The sequence below is a fragment of the Oncorhynchus kisutch genome, unplaced genomic scaffold (assembly GCF_002021735.2).
Source record: "Oncorhynchus kisutch isolate 150728-3 unplaced genomic scaffold, Okis_V2 scaffold2680, whole genome shotgun sequence".
NCBI lineage: Eukaryota > Metazoa > Chordata > Actinopteri > Salmoniformes > Salmonidae > Oncorhynchus > Oncorhynchus kisutch.
Genome location: NW_022264625.1, coordinates 470,435 through 493,065, shown reverse-complemented (window position 1 = coordinate 493,065; position 22,631 = coordinate 470,435). Strand labels below are relative to the sequence as shown.

General features: G+C 38.6%; 1 pseudogene; it reads left to right on the top strand.

Moving 5' to 3' along the window:
* The first annotated feature begins 7,529 nt into the window (after positions 1-7,529).
* On the top strand, positions 7,530-8,729 carry LOC116370641 (NLR family CARD domain-containing protein 3-like; annotated as a pseudogene).
* Positions 8,730-22,631: the final 13,902 nt, after the last annotated feature.

Sequence of the window (22,631 nt, the reverse complement as noted above, 5' to 3'; positions counted from 1 at the left end):
ATGCTATATATCCATTGTTTAGCTGGAATGGAATGTTGGTATCCTGTATATTTGACTGATATGTGGTTGTCTCACCTAGATATCTATATATCCATTATTGTCTCACCTAGATATCTATATATCCATTGTTGTCTCACCTAGATATCTATATATCCATTGTTGTCTCACCTAGATATCTATATATCCATTGTTGTCTCACCTAGATATCTATATATCCATTGTTGTCTCACCTAGATATCTATATATCCATTGTTGTCTCACCTAGATATCTATATATCCATTGTTGTCTCACCTAGATATCTATATATCCATTGTTGTCTCACCTAGATATCTATATATCCATTGTTGTCTCACCTAGATATCTATATATCCATTGTTGTCTCACCTAGATATCTATATATCCATTGTTGTCTCACCTAGATATCTATATATCCATTGTTGTCTCACCTAGATATCTATATATCCATTGTTGTCTCACCTAGATATCTATATATCCATTGTTGTCTCACCTAGATATCTATATATCCATTGTTGTCTCACCTAGATATCTATATATCCATTGTTGTCTCACCTAGATATCTATATATCCATTGTTGTCTCACCTAGATATCTATATATCCATTGTTGTCTCACCTAGATATCTATATATCCATTGTTGTCTCACCTAGATATCTATATATCCATTGTTGTCTCACCTAGATATCTATATATCCATTGTTGTCTCACCTAGATATCTATATATCCATTGTTGTCTCACCTAGATATCTATATATCCATTGTTGTCTCACCTAGATATCTATATATCCATTGTTGTCTCACCTAGATATCTATATATCCATTGTTGTCTCACCTAGATATCTATATATCCATTGTTGTCTCACCTAGATATCTATATATCCATTGTTGTCTCACCTAGATATCTATATATCCATTGTTGTCTCACCTAGATATCTATATATCCATTGTTGTCTCACCTAGATATCTATATATCCATTGTTGTCTCACCTAGATATCTATATATCCATTGTTGTCTCACCTAGATATCTATATATCCATTGTTGTCTCACCTAGATATCTATATATCCATTGTTGTCTCACCTAGATATCTATATATCCATTGTTGTCTCACCTAGATATCTATATATCCATTGTTGTCTCACCTAGATATCTATATATCCATTGTTGTCTCACCTAGATATCTATATATCCATTGTTGTCTCACCTAGATATCTATATATCCATTGTTGTCTCACCTAGATATCTATATATCCATTGTTGTCTCACCTAGATATCTATATATCCATTGTTGTCTCACCTAGATATCTATATATCCATTGTTGTCTCACCTAGATATCTATATATCCATTATTTAACAGGAAGGTTGGTATCCTGTATATTAGACTGTGATATGTGGTTGTCTCATCTAGATATCTATTTATCCATTATTTAACAGGAAGGTTGGTATCCTGTATATTAGACTGTGATATGTGGTTGTCTCACCTAGATATCTATTTATCCATTATTTAACAGGAATGTTGGTATCCTGTATATTAGACTGTGATATGTGGTTGTCTCACCTAGATATCTATTTATCCATTATTTAACAGGAAGGTTGGTATCCTGTATATTAGACTGTGATATGTGGTTGTCTCACCTAGATATCTATTTATCCATTATTTAACAGGAAGGTTGGTATCCTGTATATTAGACTGTGATATGTGGTTGTCTCATCTAGATATCTATTTATCCATTATTTAACAGGAAGGTTGGTATCCTGTATATTAGACTGTGATATGTGGTTGTCTCACCTAGATATCTATTTATCCATTATTTAACAGGAATGTTGGTATCCTGTATATTAGACTGTGATATGTGGTTGTCTCACCTAGATATCTATTTATCCATTATTTAACAGGAAGGTTGGTATCCTGTATATTAGACTGTGATATGTGGTTGTCTCACCTAGATATCTATTTATCCATTATTTAACAGGAAGGTTGGTATCCTGTATATTAGACTGTGATATGTGGTTGTCTCACCTAGATATCTATTTATCCATTATTTAACAGGAATGTTGGTATCCTGTATATTAGACTGTGATATGTGGTTGTCTCACCTAGATATCTATTTATCCATTATTTAACAGGAATGTTGGTATCCTGTATATTTGACTGTTATGTGGTTGTCTCACCTAGATATCTGTATGTCCATTATTTAACAGGAATGTTGGTATCCTTTATATCTGACTGTGATATGCGGTTGTCTCACCTATATATCTAAAGATGAATGCCCTGACAGATGCCATGTTAATTTGACCCAGTTTCTCACGGCAGGAAAATAACAGCAAATGTGCATTTTATGTGTAAATTACCCCCTTTAGATGTCTTTATAAAGCCTTGTAGTGGTTTAATCATTTCTTTAAACAATAACATATAATTGACCAACATTTCTGAAAAGTGATATAAAGCGTTTTGAACTTCTTCTTATGTTTTCCCATCTGAGCTCAGAGTAGATGAGATGTAATGTTTGTCTCTGTTGTGTTGAAGCCCAATCAAGCAGGAGAGACCAGCCTCCCCTGTTCCCAGCTGTGTGTCCATGAAGAGTGACTGGTCTATGGATCTACCTATGAAGTTTAGAGAGGGAGACTTTTCTACTGAACAAAGGTAAGAAGAACTCCTGGGTCAGTGAGTTAAACAACACTGTCTCTAGTCATTTCTCCTCTCCCATTTATTATTATTATTATATATATATATATATTATTGTTGTTGGAATTATTTTCATAATCCAGAGGCTTTTCCTTTTGTCCATTTTCAGTCCTAAAACAATATTAAACAAACACAACATGCTGGATCTCTGTTTAGGGGTCAGTTCTCTAAAATGAGTCTCTCTGGGGAGAGAGAGGAGGGGGGCCCTGCTTCTAAAATGAGTCTCTCTGGGGAGAGAGAGGAGGGGAGCCCTGCCTCTAAAGTGAGTCTCTCTGGGGAGAGAGAGGAGGGCACTGCCTCTAAAATTGGTCTCTCTGGGGAACATGACACCAAAACTAAGAGGTGAGCTGACAATATTGATTAAGAATGTATATTGCAAATAGTTTTTTAATCAGCATCGATTGCTTATGGGTACATTCTATATAACTGTTCTAGATTTTAGATGTGTATGTAATTTTTTTGCAAAACGATATATATCCATTGATTAACATGAATGTCTGACTGTGATATGTGGTTGTCTCACCTAGATATCTATATATCCATTGTTGTCTCACCTAGATATCTATATATCCATTGTTGTCTCACCTAGATATCTATATATCCATTGTTGTCTCACCTAGATATCTATCCATTGTTGTCTCACCTAGATATCTATATCCATTGTTGTCTCACCTAGATATCTATATATCCATTGTTGTCTCACCTAGATATCTATATATCCATTGTTGTCTCACCTAGATATCTATATATCCATTGTTGTCTCACCTAGATATCTATATATCCATTGTTGTCTCACCTAGATATCTATATATCCATTGTTGTCTCACCTAGATATCTATATATCCATTGTTGTCTCACCTAGATATCTATATATCCATTGTTGTCTCACCTAGATATCTATATATCCATTGTTGTCTCACCTAGATATCTATATATCCATTGTTGTCTCACCTAGATATCTATATATCCATTGTTGTCTCACCTAGATATCTATATATCCATTGTTGTCTCACCTAGATATCTATATATCCATTGTTGTCTCACCTAGATATCTATATATCCATTGTTGTCTCACCTAGATATCTATATATCCATTGTTGTCTCACCTAGATATCTATATATCCATTGTTGTCTCACCTAGATATCTATATATCCATTGTTGTCTCACCTAGATATCTATATATCCATTGTTGTCTCACCTAGATATCTATATATCCATTGTTGTCTCACCTAGATATCTATATATCCATTGTTGTCTCACCTAGATATCTATATATCCATTGTTGTCTCACCTAGATATATATATATCCATTGTTGTCTCACCTAGATATCTATATATCCATTGTTGTCTCACCTAGATATCTATATATCCATTGTTGTCTCACCTAGATATCTATATATCATTGTTGTCTCACCTAGATATCTATATATCCATTGTTGTCTCACCTAGATATCTATATATCCATTGTTGTCTCACCTAGATATCTATATATCCATTGTTGTCTCACCTAGATATCTATATATCCATTGTTGTCTCACCTAGATATCTATATATCCATTGTTGTCTCACCTAGATATCTATATATCCATTGTTGTCTCACCTAGATATCTATATATCCATTGTTGTCCTCACCTAGATATCTATATATCCATTGTTGTCTCACCTAGATATCTATATATCCATTATTTAACAGGAATGTTGGTATCCTGTATATCTGACTGTGATATGTGGTTGTCTCACCTAGATATCTATATATCCATTGATTATCAGGAATGTTGGGATCCTGTATATTTGACTGTGATATGTAGTTGTCTCACCTAGATATCTATATATCCATTATTTAACAGGAATGTTGGTGTCCTGTATATTTGACTGTGATATGTGGTTGTCTCACCTAGATATCTATTTATCCATTATTTAACAGGAATGGAATGTTTGTATCCTGTGTATCTGACTGTGATATGTGGTTGTCTCACCTAGATATCTATATATCCATTGTTGTCTCACCTAGATATCTATATATCCATTGTTGTCTCACCTAGATATCTATATATCATTGTTGTCTCACCTAGATATCTATATATCCATTGTTGTCTCACCTAGATATCTATATATCCATTGTTGTCTCACCTAGATATCTATATATCCAATGTTGTCTCACCTAGATATCTATATATCCATTGTTGACTCACCTAGATATCTATATATCCATTGTTGTCTCACCTAGATATCTATATATCCATTGTTGTCTCACCTAGATATCTATATATCCATTGTTGTCTCACCTAGATATCTATATATCCATTGTTGTCTCACCTAGATATCTATATATCCATTGTTGTCTCACCTAGATATCTATATATCCATTGTTGTCTCACCTAGATATCTATATATCCATTGTTGTCTCACCTAGATATCTATATATCCATTGTTGTCTCACCTAGATATCTATATATCCATTGTTGTCTCACCTAGATATCTATATATCCATTGTTGTCTCACCTAGATATCTATATATCCATTGTTGTCTCACCTAGATATCTATATATCCATTGTTGTCTCACCTAGATATCTATATATCCATTGTTGTCTCACCTAGATATCTATATATCCATTGTTGTCTCACCTAGATATCTATATATCCATTGTTGTCTCACCTAGATATCTATATATCCATTGTTGTCTCACCTAGATATCTATATATCCATTGTTGTCTCACCTAGATATCTATATATCCATTGTTGTCTCACCTAGATATATATATATAGACACGCTTTTCATCCAAAATTATGAATGCTGCCCCCTACCCTAGTGAGGTTAAAACATGTATTTTTAAAAGGGCAGTGTGCAGTGCATAGTCTGTGGATCTATTGGGGCACTAAGCAAATTGTAGTGGGTCTAGGGTGTCAGGTAAGGTAGAGGTGATATGATCCTTAACTAGCTTCTCAAAGTACTTCATGATGACAGAAGTGAGTGCTGCGGGGCGATAGTAATTTAGTTCAGTTGCATTTGCTTTCTTGGGAACAGGAACAATGGTAGACATCTTGTAGCAAGTGGTGACAGCAGACTGGGATAGGGAGAGATTGAGTATGTCCATAAACACTCCAGCCAGCTGGTCTGCGCATGCTCTGAGGACGCGGCCAGGAATGGGACGGCTGCGTTGCGAGGGTTAACACGCTAAAATGTCTTACTCACGTCGCCCATGGAGAAAGAGAGCCCACAGTCCTTGGGAGCGGGCCACGTCGGGGGCACTGTGTTGTCCTCAAAGCGGGCGAAGAAGGTATTTAGCTTGTCCGGGAGCAAGAAATCGGTGTCCGCAACGTGGCTGGTTTTCCCATTGTAATCTGTGATTGTCTGTAGATCCTACCACATTCGTCTCATGTCTGAGCCTTTGAATTGTGACTTTATCTCTGTACTGAAGTGTTGCCTGTTTGTTTACCTTACAGAGAGAATAACTGTTTGTATTTAACCATATTCCTTGTCACCTTGCCATGGTTAAATGCGGTGTTTCACGCATTCAGTTTAGCACGAATGCTACCCTCTATCCACGGTTTCTGGTTTGGGCAGGTTTTAATAGTCACAGTGGGAACAACCTGTGTCTGTGTAAACACCAATGTATATACGGACACTTACAAATGCCATATCTTAATTTGAACCAGTTTCTCACACTAGGAAAATAATCCTGCAGCAACAGCAAATGGGCATTTTTATGTGATTTATAATTAAGGGAAATTTTTTGTAGGAGCTGATCCATTTATCATCAAATCAAGTCTGACATTTTTAAGTGTAAATTAAACATTAAATTAAATTAGAAGCTTTTATAAAGTTACGTTGTGGTTTAATAACAATAAAAGCTAACAACAATAAAAATGAATATAGAGCGTTTTGGAATGAAACTCTTCTTCTGTTTCCCCATCTGAGCTCAGAGTAGATGAGAGATGTAATGTTTGTCTCTGTTGTGTTGAAGACTAATCAAGCAGGAGAGACCAGCCTCCCCTGTTCCCAGCTGTGTGTCCATGAAGAGTGACTGGTCTATGGAACTACCTTATACATTTTCTACTGAACAAAGGTAAGAAGAACTCATGGGTCCTGGTCAGTGAGTTAAACAACACTGTCTCTAGTCATTTCTCTCCCATTTTCCCATTTCAATTTGTTGTTTTCATAATCCATAGGCTAAAATTTTTTCCATTTTCATAGTCCTAAAACAATATTAAACAAACACAACATTCCCTCCCTGTGTGTGTGTGGGTGTGTGTGTGTGTGTGTGTGTGTGTGTGTGTGTGTGTGTGTGTGTGTGTGTGTGTGTGTGTGTGTGTGTGTGTGTGTGTGTGTGTGTGTGTGTGTGTGTGTGTGTGCGTGTGTGTGCGTGTGTGTGTGTGTGCACTCCCTGGATGAGGAGATGTAATCTCATGTTTTGTCCACAGAAACCAACAGGAGAGATCAGAGTCAGATATTCTCAGTGGTCAGTCTTCCCAGAGTCATCAAACAGACCTGGACTCCATATTCAGTGTATGTGGTCCTGTTATGTACATTTGTTTTTGTTTACCTCAAATAAAGTTGACCTGTCAATCATTCATTAAGGTGTTAACGAGAAAGCATTTCTTATCGTGTTTAACTTATTTACTTGATTTATTTCAGTTGCTTGAAGAGAATATTATGACATTTGTGAAGAACGAGCTGAAGATGTTCAAGAGGATTCTTAGTCCAGAACTCCCAGAAGGCTTTGAGAGTCAGAAGCAGGATAAGGAAGTGGTGGATGCTGAAGATGAGAAGCAGGAGAGCAGTGCCAGAGAGGGGGCTCTGAAGATCACACTGCACATCCTGAGGAAAATGAACCAGAAGGAGCTTGCTGACACACTGGAGAAATGTAAGATCTGTCTGCCTCATGTTGAATTATGTTTTATAACATTTAAAAGATGTAGCTAAAGTACAGCTAAAGTAGCTGTGTAACTCAATGATATTGTAGCAGCCTTAACACAACACCTAGTGACCTCATCAAGAAGCAGCAGGGATGTGTTGTGGTGATTAATTTAGAGAGAGAGAGAGACAACATTAATAATACCATCAATAATACCGATAATAATATAATCAGTCACACCAGTCTGTAATGCATTATGAAAACTTTTACACATTTATACAGTCAGTTAAGAAAATAAATGATTATACTTTTAAACTTCATAACAGTCCTTCAATACTGTAGGCATTAAAACAGACGTAATATTAATATCCTCTGTGGTATTTATTCATTCAGATGAGCTCGCTGTGATTTGCCAACGTGAACTCAAATCTAATCTAAAGAAGAAGTTTCAATGTGTATTTGAGGGGATCGCTAAACAAGGAAACCCAACACTTCTCAATAAGATCTACACAGAGCTCTACATCACAGAGGGTGGAACAGGAGAGGTCAATAATGAACATGAGCTGAGACAGATTGAGACAACAACCAGGAAACAAGCAAGACCAGAGACTGCAATCAAATGTAACGACATCGTCAAACCCTTAACTGGACAAGACAAACTTATCAGAACTGTGCTGACAAAGGGAGTTGCTGGCATTGGAAAAACAGTCTCTGTGCAGAAGTTCATTCTGGACTGGGCTGAAGGAAAAGCAAATCAGGATGTCCAATTTGTATTTTCATTCCCTTTCCGGGAGCTGAATTTGATGAAAGGGGAAAACACTTTGATTGAACTTCTCAATCACTTCTCAATGGAAACCAAACAATCAAGAATCTCCAACTACAACAAGTACAAAGTTCTGTTCATCTTTGATGGTCTGGATGAGTGCCGACTGCCCCTAGACTTCCAGAAGAACAAGATCTGTTGTGACATCACAAAGTCAACCTCAGTGGATGTTCTGCTGACAAATCTCATCAAGGGAAATCTGCTTCCCTCTGCTCTCCTCTGGATAACTACCCGACCTGCAGCAGCCAATAAGATCCCTTCAGGGTGTGTTGACCAGGTGACAGAGGTACGAGGGTTCAATGACCCACAGAAGGAGGAGTACTTCAGGAAGAGATTCAGTGATGATGACCTGTCCAGCAGAATCATCTCACACATAAAGACATCAAGGAGCCTCCACATCATGTGCCACATTCCAGTCTTCTGTTGGATTTCTGCAACAGTCCTTGAACACATGCTGAAACATAAGAGAGAAGAGATGCCCAAGACTCTGACTGAGATGTACACACACCTTGTGGTGTTTCATACCAAACAAAAGAATGAAAAGTATCTTGGGAATGAAGAGACAGGTCCACACTGGAATAAAGAGAGCATTCTGTCACTGGGAAAACTGGCTTTTCAACAGCTTGTGAAAGGCAATCTGATTTTCTATGAAGAAGACCTGAAAGAGGCTGACATTGATGTCAATGAAGCCTCAGTGTACTCAGGATTGTGCACACAGCTCTTTAAAGAGGAATGTGGGCTGTACCAGGACAAGGTGTACTGCTTTGTTCATCTGAGCATTCAGGAGTTTCTGGCTGCTGTATATGTGTTCCTCTCATTCATCAACAACAATAAGAATCTATTGGCCGAACTGCAATCGACGTCCAGGAACTTTTGTGTGAACAAACAAAGGCGTAAAGTTACTTTCTACAAGAGTGCTGTGGATAAAGCCTTACAAAGTGAGACGGGAAACCTGGACCTTTTCCTCCGCTTCCTTCTGGGCCTCTCACTGGAGTCCAATCAGAAGCACTTACGAGGTCTACTGACAAAGACAAGAAGCAGCTCACAGAGCCATGAAGAAACAGTCAAGTACATCAAGGAGAAGATCAGGGAGAATCCCTCTCCAGAGAGGAGCATCAATCTGTTCCACTGTCTGAATGAACTGAATGACCATTCTCTAGTGGAGGAGATCCAAAGATACCTGAGATCAGGAAGTCTCTCAGAACCCAACCTGTCACCTGCACAGTGGTCAGCTCTGGTCTTTGTGTTGCTGACTTCAGAAAAGGAGCTGGATGTGTTTGACCTGAAGAAATACTCCAGATCAGAGGAAGGTCTTCTGAGGCTGCTGCCAGTGGTCAAAGCCTCCAGAGCTGTTCTGTGAGTAAACAAAATGACATATAAGAACTGATCACGTGGAAGAAATATTCAGTTGAGAAAAATATGTATTATAATATCTATATAATGTTATATTGAATAGCATATTAAATAAATGCATTGATTTTAACATTAGTTTAACATTACGACCATACAATTCTAGGAGATGGAAGATGATTCTATATGTTGTTTGAGAGAATAAACCAAATGCATCTGCAATTGTCCTTCTACACTACTCATTAAATAAACAGTGTGTTTGTGAAATCATGATGATCTCTTTGCAGGCTGTCAGGCTGTGGAGTCACAGAGAAAGGCTGTGCTTCTCTGGTCTCAGTTCTGGAGTCAAACCCCTCACACCTGAGAGAGCTGGACCTGAGTAACAATGACCTGAAGGATTCAGGAGTGAAGCTGCTCTCTGCTGGACTGGGGAATCCCCACTGTAGACTGGAGACTCTGAGGTCAGTATTCCTGTAGTTGGTCAACAAGTGATAACTGTTCACCAGAACCACATGTGTTCACCAGACACACATTGTCATATTAGGAGACAGTACAGAAAGCCACCTTTTATTTAAAGGTATTTTCATACATATGTTTAGAAATGAAAAACTTTATGAATGTTGTTCTCCAATTTGAAGAAGTCTTAATTATTTGGATAAATACATTCAACGAAAGTTTAGTATTTGGTCCCATATTCCATGCCTGCAGTGATTTCATCAAGCTTGTGATTCTACTGACTTGTTGAATGCATTTGCAATTTGTCTTGGTTGTGTTTTGGATGTTTTTCCTAATAGAAACTGAATGATGAATAATGTCCTGTGATTTTGGAGTCACTTCACTTGTATTGTCAGTAAGAATAGAAGATGTTTCTGAACACTTCTACATGCATGTGAATGTTACCATGATTATGGATCATCAGGAATGAATCGTGATGATGAATAACAAAGTTTGAGGCACAAAGATCAGAATAAATGCTAACCTCACCTGTTATTGCTAATGGTGAGAGGTTAGCATGTTTTGTTGTAGCCTCTGTTATTGGTAATGGTGAGAGGTTAGCATGTTTTGTTGTAGCCTCTGTTATTGGTAATGGTGAGAGCTTAGCATGTTTTGTTGTAGCCTCTGTTATTGGTAATGGTGAGAGGTTAGCATGTTTTGTTGTAGCCTCTGTTATTGGTAATGGTGAGAGGTTAGTATGTTTTGTTGTTGCCTCTGTTATTGGTAATTGTGAGAGGTTAGCATGTTTTGTTGTAGCCTCTGTTATTGGTAATGGTGAGAGGTTAACATGTTTTGTTTTATCCTCTGTTATTGGTAATGGTGAGAGGTTAGCATTTTTTGTTGTAGCCTCTGTTATTGGTAATGGTGAGAGGTTAGCATGTTTTGTTGTAGCCTCTGTTATTGGTAATGGTGAGAGGTTAGCATTTTTTGTTGTAGCCTCTGTTATTGGTAATGGTGAGAGGTTAGCATGTTTTGTTGTAGCCTCTGTTATTGGTAATGGTGAGAGGTTAGCATGTTTTGTTGTAGCCTCTGTTATTGGTAATGGTGAGAGGTTAGCTTGTTTTGTTGTAGCCTCTGTTATTGGTAATGGTGAGAGGTTAGGATGTTTTGTTGTTGCCTCTGTTATTGGTAATGGTGAGAGGTTAGCATGTTTTGTTGTAGCCTCTGTTATTGGTAATGGTGAGAGGTTAGCATGTTTTGTTGTAGACTCTGTAATGGTGAGAGGTTAGCATGTTTTGTTGTAGACTCTGTAATGGTGAGAGGTTAGCATGTTTTGTTGTAGACTCTGTAATGGTGAGAGGTTAGCATGTTTTGTTGTAGACTCTGTAATGGTGAGAGGTTAGCATGTTTTGTTGTAGCCTCTGTAACTCACTAATTATTATTCTTGATTCATTCATGGTTTTTCTTAAACATTGCATCATCAGGATTAATTTAGTAGTGTTTAGAAACATGTTATCTGGGGCGGCAGGGTAGCCTACTGGTTAGAGCGTTGTAACCGCAAACCCCCGAGCTGACAAGGTACAAATCTGCCGTTCTGCCCCTGAACAGGCAGTTAACCCACTGTTCCCAGGCCGTCATTGAAAATAATATTTATTTTCTTAACTGACTAGTTAAATAAAGGTAAATAAAGGTAAAATAAATGAAATAAAATCTACTCACTTGTAAATAAAATTACTCCTGTCACCATCTTTAATTAATAGGATGGGAGACAGAGAGCAGGTTTCAAGCGCAGGGTGCAGCAGGTGTATATTAGTAAAGAAAATTATATAAAATAAGAGGTATTTATTGTAGAGGACCACAGGAGTAGGCAGGTAGCTGGGTCCAGGAGCAGGCAGAAGGTCATACACAGGAGGAGGCAGGTAGCTGGGTCCAGGGGCAGGCAGAAGGTCATACACAGGAGGAGGCAGGTAGCTGGGTCCAGGAGCAGGCAGAAGGTCATACACAGGAGGAGGCAGGTAGCTGGGTCCAGGGGCAGGCAGAAGGTCATACACAGGAGGAGGCAGGTAGCTGTGTCCAGGGGCAGGCAGAAGGTCATACACAGGAGGAGGCAGGTAGCTGTGTCCAGGGGCAGGCAGAAGGTCATACACAGGAGGAGGCAGGTAGCTGTGTCCAGGGGCAGGCAGAAGGTCATACACAGGAGTTCCAAAAAGGCAACACTACAGACAGGGAAAAGGCTAGTAACGTTGTCTGGGAGATCAGGCAATAGGTATATAACAGGAAATCCAATGGGTACAGGCAGGGAAAAGGCAAGAGGCATCATTAGTGAGTTAAACACTATGGGTAAATTACAGGACATGCAGCACTCCGAATAGGAGTGTTTCTTTAAACAAACATTACCTCACAGTGATGGGGTGCAAAGAACTGAACTAAATAGTGATAATGACATACAGGTATGTGAACAGGTGATCAGAATTCAGGTGATTGGGATCTAGAGAGGGAGCTGCATTCAGGGAATTTAGAGAGTGATCTGGAAGCTACGTTACACCATTCACCATTTTAATATTAGGCAAAACACAACCAAAACAAAAAACACAACCAAAACACAACCAAAACACAACCAAAACATAACCCAAAACACAACCAAACATTACCAAAACATAACCCAAAACACAACCAAAACAAAACCCAAAACACAACCAAAACACAACCAAAACACAACCAAAACATAACCCAAAACACAACCAAACATTACCAAAACATAACCCAAAACACAACCAAACATTACCAAAACATAACCCAAAACACAACCAAACATTACCAAAACATAACCCAAAACACAACCAAACATTACCAAAACATAACCCAAAACACAACCAAAACAAAACCCAAAACACAACCAAAACACAACCAAAACATAACCCAAAACACAACCAAACATTACCAAAACATAACCCAAAACACAACCAAACATTACCAAAACATAACCCAAAACACAACCAAACATTACCAAAACATAACCCAAAACACAACCAAAACAAAACCCAAAACACAACCAAAACACAACCAAAACACAACCAAAACATAACCCAAAACACAACCAAACATTACCAAAACATAACCCAAAACACAACCAAACATTACCAAAACATAACCCAAAACACAACCAAACATTACCAAAACATAACCCAAAACACAACCAAAACAAAACCCAAAACACAACCAAACATTACCAAAACATAACCCAAAACACAACCAAAACACAACCAAAACATAACCCAAAACACAACCAAACATTACCAAAACACAACCAAAACACAACCAAAACACAACCTAAACACAACCAAAACACAACCAAAACAAAACCCAAAACACAACCAAAACACAACCAAAACATAACCCAAAACACAACCAAACATTACCAAAACATAACCCAAAACACAACCAAAACAAAACCCAAAACACAACCAAAACACAACCAAAACATAACCCAAAACACAACCAAAACAAAACCCAAAACACAACCAAAACACAACCAAAACATAACCCAAAACACAACCAAACATTACCAAAACATAACCCAAAACACAACCAAAACACAACCAAAACACAACCAAACATTACCAAAACATAACCAATACATAACCAAAACACAACCAAAACACAACCAAAACAAAACCAAAACATAACCCAAAACACAACCAAAACATAACCAAAACACAACCAAAACACAACCAAAACAAAACCAAAACATAACCCAAAACACAACCAAAACATAACCAAAACACAACCAAAACATAACCAAAACGTAACCCAAAACACAACCAAAACAAACTGAAAATACAATCAACGAGTTTGAGTCACAAGATGTATTCGCTGCGTTCAAGGAATATCGGATCAACTACTCAACTTAAGTATTTTCAAATATTCAACTTTAAGCCACTATGAGTGAATTGGTCAGAATACTTATGACTTCTTCAAATAGGGGGACTAGATACATAAAGTGCTTTCATTCTAAACGGTGAAACAGATATGTATTAAAATATCCTCAAATAATAGGTGACATTATAAACTGTCACCTCATATGAAACATTTGATCTGAAATCCAAAATGTTGGAGAATAGAGCCACATTTAAAATGTTAGTTTCACTGTCAAAATAGATATGTTGTGGACTGTATACTCAATACAATCTAAATCTGATACCTCACTGTCTAAATAGATATGGTGTGGACTGTATACTCAATACAATCTAAATCTGATACCTCACTGTCTAAATAGATATGGTGTGGACTGTATACTCAATACAATCTAAATCTGATACCTCACTGTCTAAATAGATATGGTGTGGACTGTATACTCAATACAATCTAAATCTGATACCTCACTGTCTAAATAGATATGGTGTGGACTGTATACTCAATACAATCTAAATCTGATACCTCACTGTCTAAATAGATATGGTGTGGACTGTATACTCAATACAATCTAAATCTGATACCTCACTGTCTGTCTTTTGACTGATACTGCTTTTTAAACTGGTCTGGACACTACTCAAATATTGGTACTATACATGTTTCTATATGCAGGCAATACTTTCATAATTTGTAATTTCTAAAAATGATACGTTAATTTCTGAATAGATATGGCAGGTCTCAGGACACTGATGTATCTGAATATGTTGAAAAAATATACTGCCAGTATTTTCACCACCAAAGAATAGCAGTGTGATTTTAATATGATTTGACTCTTTGCAGGCTGTCAGGCTGTCTAGTCACAGAGGAAGGCTGTGCTTCTCTGGTCTCAGCTCTGAGGTCAAACCCCTCACACCTGAGAGAGCTGGACCTGAGCTACAATCACCCAGGAGACTCAGGAGTCAGACAGCTCTCTGCTGGACTGGAGGATCCACACTGCAGACTGGAGAAACTCAAGTATGTAGAGGGTTTATGTCAATGTTCATATCAGACATGTTTGACTAATCAGGCTGGTTAAGACAAACATTCTTACCACCACTTGGACAAAGTTATATGCTGAGTGTGTGTGTGTGTGTGTGTGTTCAGGTGTATCCCTCAATGACTGTCTGTTCTTCTGCTTACCGCTACAGTGTGGAACATGGTGGAGAGAACAGAATGAAACCTGGGCTTAGAAAATGTGAGTGTTGACTGCTGTGAAGAATATGACTAAGAATAAGTCTTAATTCAAGTTAAGTCAAAGTCAAAGACCACCATCATTACTGTCTTGGTCATATTAAATATCAGCTGTAGTTCTACAGAAGCAGAAATCAGGGACACCAAAGTTTACAAAGAGTTGATTTGACAATGTGTCTGTCTGTCTGTCTGTGTGTGGCGCGGTCGTGTTACTTAAGTAATGTGTGTATGTATGTTCTGTTAGAAGTGTGTGTGTTCATGACAGGTGAGTATGTGTGTGGCACGCTCGTGTTATATAAGAAGTGTTTGTTTGTGAAACATGTGTTAGTGGTCATGATGTGTGTGTGTGTGTGTGTGTGTGTAATTAATAGGAATAAGTGTGTTTTATATTACCATACAGTATAACATGTGATCATTCCACAAGTCTCAAGTTACCTAAACTACCTCCTTTTGATACCTAGAAACATCTACATTGAAACTTCTTGGGGATAGGGGGCAGCATTTTCACTTTTGGATGAAAAGTGCCCAAGAGTAAACTGCCTCCTACTCTGTCCCAGATGCTAATATATGCATATTGTTATTAGTATTGGATAGAAAACACTCTGAAGTTTCTAAAACTGTTTGAATGATGTCTGTGAGTATAACAGAAAACCTGAGAAAAATCCAATCAGGAAGTCTGAGGTTTGTAGTCTTTGAACTCAGCCCCTATCGAATTCACAGTGGGATATGGGTTATGTTGCACTTTCTAAGGCTTCCTAAGGCTTCCTCCACTAGATGCCAGCCATCTTTATAACGTTGTTTCAGGCTTCTACTGTGAAGTGGGACTGGATGAGAGCTCTTTGAGTCAGTGGTCTGGCAGAGAGTCACGCGCTGGTGACGCACATTTCACATGAGAGGTGGCGTTCCATTGCTTTTCTACAGACAATGGAATTCTCTGGTTGGAACATTATTGACCATTTATGATAAAAACATCCTATAGATATATATACTTCGTTTGACAAGTTTTTTCAACCTGTAATATATATTTTTTGAACTTTTGGACCTGTACACGCTTTTGGATTTGTTTACCAAACGCCTGAACAAAAATAAGCTATTTGGACATAAATGGACTTAAATGATGGACATTATCGAACAAAACAAACATTTATTGTGGAACTGGGATTCCTGGGAGTGCATTCTGATGAAGATCATCAAAGGTAATTGAATATTTATAATGCTATTTATGACTAATGTTGACTGCGCAAAATGACGGATATTTCTTTTAGCTGGTTTGGGTTCTGAGCGCCGTACTCAGATTATGCGTTTTCCGTAAAGTTTTTTTGAAGTCTGACACAGAGGTTGCATTAAAAGAGAAGTGTATCTAAAGTTCCATGCATAATACTTGAATTTTCATCAACATTTATAATGAGTGGATTCATGTGGCTCTCTGCACAATCACCGCATGTTTTAGAACAACTGAACGTAACCCGTTCAAAACATACGTGTAACATGAAGTCCTATGAAGATGATCAAAGGTTATGGATGAATTTTATCTCTATTTGGGATTTTTTGTGACTCTTCTCTGTGGCTGGAAAAATGGCTGGGTTTTCCGTGGCTTTGTGGTGACCTAATATAATCGTTTGTGGAGCTTTCGTTGTAAAGCATTTTTAAAATCAGACACTGTGGCTGCATTAAGGAGAATTTTATCTTTAAAATGGTGCCTAATACTTGATGTTTGAGAAATTTGATTTATTAGATTTATGAGATTTCTGTTGATTTGTATGTGGCGCCCTGCAATTTCATTTGCTGTTGGCGACGGAACACCAGTCAGGTTAAATGAATTAGTGAAAAGTGAGAAAGGTGAGTTAACATTCTAATGCGAATGATGATTTCTAATAATTTGTCTGGTTTCATCCATCAGATGTCTGTGATCTCACACTGGACCTAAACACAGTAAACAGACTCCTCTCTCTGTCTGAGGAGAACAGAAAGATGACATGGAGGAGACAGCTGCAGCCGTATCCTGATCACCCAGAGAGATTTGAGGACTGGCAGCAGGTGCTGTGTAGAGAGGGTCTGACTGGGCGCTGTTACTGGGAGGTAGAGTGGAGTGGGAGAGAGGTTGTTATAGGAGTGACATATAAAGGAATCAGCAGGAGAGGAGAGTTTAATGACTGTTATCTTGGATTCAATGACAAGTCCTGGAGTCTGTTCTGCTCTGACAACAGTTACAGAGCCTGTCACAATAATAATCCCATTATCATAGACGTCTGCCCCTCCAGCTCCCACAGAGTAGGAGTGTATCTGGACTGGCCAGCCGGCACTCTGTCCTTCTATAGAGCCTCCTCTGACACACTGACCCACCTGTACACGTTCACCTCCACATTTACTGAACCCCTCTATCCAGGGTTTAGGGTTTATGATGTTGACTCCTCAGTGTCCCTGTAAATAATAACCTGACACACACACTGGACACACACACACACACACACACACACACTGGACACACACACACACACTGGACACACACACGTCACTCAATACTCCCAAAACAACATGCAGTCTTTCCACAAGACTCCCATGAAGTTATAGTGTGATGTTATGAGTTGACGTTAAAGTAACATTCTCAGAACATACTGCACTTGTTTTATACTGTTTTAGATGGATCGTCTGTTTATCATCTTGTTTTATACTGTTAGATGTATTGTCAGATGAAGGAGCTGTGGGTGTGGAGTCAGGCACAGGAGAAACAAGTTCCCAAGGAAAAGGGCGTTTTATTACACCGGACTACAACCGTAGCCACACTCAGACACAGTCCAGGGAAAAACCACCTGTTAAAAATGAACTAAAGAAAACGCCCAAAACTAGCTGACAGTCAAACGAAAACAATCCCGCACAATAACTGTTAAGGGAATTTTTTTTTAATCAATGATGACTAATTATGTATACATTTCAATCAGGATGTACTAATCAGAATACTATTATGTTACTGTATATGTACGAATTTTCTTTTTAATCTTAGTACTGAATATAATGTGTGCAAATATAATCAAGAATTAGAACAATGACTGTCTGTACCATGGTAGAAATGAATGAACTTATAGCCAGACTGGCTAGAAGGCTTATCTACACCAGCTGGCCTAGGCTCGGTCATATATCATTTTAATAGGGATAGACGATGTGACAACCATACAGACATTGTACTAGAACGGAGATGGCACGGGTTGGTACTGAAACTAATGACGTCATTTTAAGTTTATAACCTGTGTTAAAATGTGTAAGGAGCAGTACTCTTGTGAATAAAGGCTGCTGTTTGACTTTAAGACTCTTAGGGCTCTGTCCATTTTTATACTACATACATATCCTTATGAATTGACAGAGTGTTTGATTTTAATTGGGTATTAAAACAGAGGAATTTAATTCCTGTAACAATAACCCAAAGAAAATGTGGAGGTAAATACCCCCCCTAATTAACCAAAATAAACCAGGTGAAACACAAAACAGACCAAAGAAAAGGAAAAAGATGGCAGCTAGTAGACGGGCGACGACGACCGCCGAGCCACCTTCAGTGTGCCATGTATCCTCTGTTTAAACATTTAAACTCTTATAACAACACTGTTAAAATACCAATGTGATCATTTGTTGTCTTTTATGTTGAATAACAAATTGTACAATTATATATGGACATACGCTCCATAGTTGTACAAGTATACAAGGATATATTGTACTTTTCATAATAAAACATACTTGAAACGCCTCGGGGGTCGCAGTGGTTAAGGGCGCTGTACTGCAGCACCAGCTGTGCCATCAGAGTCCCTGGGTTCGCGCCCAGGCTCTGTCGTAACCGGCCGCGACCGGGAGGTCTGTGGGGCGACGCACAATTGGCATTGGCGTCGTCCGGGTTAGGGAGGGCTTGGTCGGTGGGGATGTCCTTGTCTCATCGCGCACCAGCGATGAGGCGGGCCGGGCGCAGTCCGCGCTAACCAAGGTTGCCAGGTGCACAGTGTTTCCTCCAGCACATTGGTGCGGCTGGCTTCCGGGTTGGATGCGTGCTGTGTTAAGAAGCAGTGCGGCTGGTTGGGTTGTGTATCGGAGGACGCATGACTTTCAACCTTCGTCTCTCCCGAGCCCGTACGGGAGTTGTAGTGATGAGACAAGATAACAGCTACTAACATACAACTACAACAATTGGACACCACGAAATTGGGGAGAAAAAGGGGTAAAAAAAATTTTAAAAACATACTTGAAACAAGAAAATGCTTATAAAACATTTTAACGTTACCTCTGACAGTCGCAGGTTGACTGGTTGCATGTAACAAATATGAAATTAAATACAAAACAATGAAATATGTGAAATTTAATTCAACAATAATGTATGTTGATGCTGATATGATGTACAATATTCAGTTATGTTTCCATATGATAACAATAGACTAATATATTCAATATGTTATAAACTATTGTTTTTTAACAGTTTCACTCAATTCATTCTAATTAACTTAATAATTATGACACACCCCTCACTATTGACATTGGTTGCACTAATTGCACTGTTTGTCTACATAACCTGGTCCAAGTATTCATGACATCACCCTGAAGAAGACACAGTGATGCTGAAACGTTGGTAAAAACCCAATCAATTACTGGGAGTTTAAATATGGAGTTTATATATGGAGTTTATACAGTATATGGAGTTTATACATGGAGTTTATATATGGAGTTTATACATGGAGTTTATACATGGAGTGTGGTACTTTCTTTATTGTGATAGTTGAGGGTCAATATAGCAACAGTGTTGTGATGCAGGGTCACTATAGCAACAGAGTGTTGTGATGCAGGGTCACTATAGCAACAGTGTTGTGATGCGGTGTCACTATAGCAACAGTGTTGTGATGCGGCCTCGGTGGAATCTCTCCAGACCAGAGAACTGTCTTCTAGGAGAGGAACCCTGTGATGTCATCATCAGAGAGGGAGATTCTAGAAACACACTCTCTCTCTGCTCTGTTAAACCAGAAGTGATGAAAACAATATCACTGCACCGAGAGAGAGAGAGAGAGAGAGAGAGAGAGAGAGAGACTAATATACTGATATACTGTGCATTCAGAAAGTATTCAGACCCCTTGACTTTTTCCACATTTTGTCACATTACAGCCTTATTCTAAAATTGATTAAATTGTTTCTTATACTCATCAATCTACACACAATAAAACAATATTACAAAGCAAAAATGTTTTATTTTATGTGTGCAAATCTCTAGAAAAAACACATAAAATATCACATTGACACAAGTATTCAGACCATTTACTCAGTACTTTGTTGAATCACCTTTGGCGATTACAACCTTGAGTCTTCTTGGGTATGATGCTACAAGCTTGTGTTGGGGATGAATCAGAATTAGTTGGGTAACATAGATTAGATGTTTTATTTTCATAATATGCTAATGTGAGATACTTGTCATTAGAATGTTTCCCTTTTGACTATAGGCTTGGCCATTTGCAGTTATCCCCTCTCAGCTAGGGCTCAGTCACCTGGGGCACAGAGAGGGGAGAGGTCAGGCTTGTCTTCATATGTGAATGTATCTTTTAAACCATGTGAAGGGATGATTGAGGGGGAACCAACTATCTAGTGGCTCCACAATGTCTGTGTGCCAGTCACTCCCTCCTTTTCTCATTGGGGGGAGGAGTATAGCAGTGTCTGGAACCATTGTATGTCCCCTCTGATGTTGCCCTTCTCTTGACCTAGTATATGACCTAGAGGCTCACTCCCCTCCGTGAGTTTGTCCAGGATTTGAGATGGGAGTATCTAGAATTGACAATTGATATATGCCATTAGATGACTAATGTTTCTGTACTATGAAGTACCAAGAACAATATTAGACCCTCGTTTAGGAGACCAAACTGAACGATAATTTATAGCGAATGCTGTCTGGCTATCTGATACTCCTCTCTCAAGTAAAAGTATTTATTTGTGAACAGTTCCTATTATCTGTGGTTTGTCATGTCGACTAGGGGGTGGGTCTTTGCTATAAAAGATCTCAGTTGCCATTATGTTGACCACTTTCAACTTTTCATTAGAGATACTGAACTGTTGAAAGTCAAATGCTATTGCCATCTGTATTTGGGGAGTTTCTCCCATTCTTCTCTGCAGATCCTCTCAAGCTCTGTCAGGTTGGATGGGGAGTGTCACTGAACAGCTATCTTCAGGTCTCTCCAGAGATGTTAGATTGGGTTCAGTTCAATGTTAGAGGTCCTTTAGTACATAGTGGGGTTGAGTTGCTTTGTTGAGCTCAGTTCATTGTTAGAGGTCCTTCAGTACATAGTGGGTTTGAGTTGCTTTGTTGAGCTCAGTTCAATGTTAGAGGTCCTTTAGTTACATAGTTGGGTTGAGTTGCTTTGTTGAGCTCAGTTCAATGTTAGAGGTCCTTTAGTACATAGTGGGGTTGAGTTGCTTTGTTGAGCTCAGTTCAATGTTAGAGGTCCTTTAGTTACATAGTGGGGTTGAGTTGCTTTGTTGAGCTCAGTTCATTGTTAGAGGTCCTTTAGTTACATAGTGGGGTTGAGTTGCTTTGTTGAGCTCAGTTCAATGTTAGAGGTCCTTTAGTACATAGTGGGGTTGAGGTGCTTTGTTGAGCTCAGTTCAATGTTAGAGGTCCTTTAGTACATAGTGGGGTTGAGTTGCTTTGTTGAGCTCAGTTCAATGTTAGAGGTCCTTCAGTACATAGTGGGGTTGAGTTGCTTTGTTGAGCTCAGTTCAATGTTAGAGGTCCTTTAGTTACATAGTTGGGTTGAGTTGCTTTGTTGAGCTCAGTTCAATGTTAGAGGTCCTTTAGTACATAGTGGGGTTGAGTTGCTTTGTTGAGCTCAGTTCAATGTTAGAGGTCCTTTAGTACATAGTGGGGTTGAGGTGCTTTGTTGAGCTCAGTTCAATGTTAGAGGTCCTTCAGTACATAGTGGGGTTGAGTTGCTTTGTTGAGCTCAGTTCAATGTTAGAGGTCCTTCAGTACATAGTGGGGTTGAGTTGCTTTGTTGAGCTCAGTTCAATGTTAGAGGTCCTTCAGTACATAGTGGGGTTGAGTTGCTTTGTTGAGCTCAGTTCAATGTTAGAGGTCCTTCAGTACATAGTGGGGTTGAGTTGCTTTGTTGAGCTCAGTTCAATGTTAGAGGTCCTTCAGTACATAGTGGGGTTGAGTTGCTTTGTTGAGCTCAGTTCAATGTTAGAGGTCCTTCAGTACATAGTGGGGTTGAGTTGCTTTGTTGAGCTCAGTTCAATGTTAGAGGTCCTTCAGTACATAGTGGGGTTGAGTTGCTTTGTTGAGCTCAGTTCATTGTTAGAGGCTTG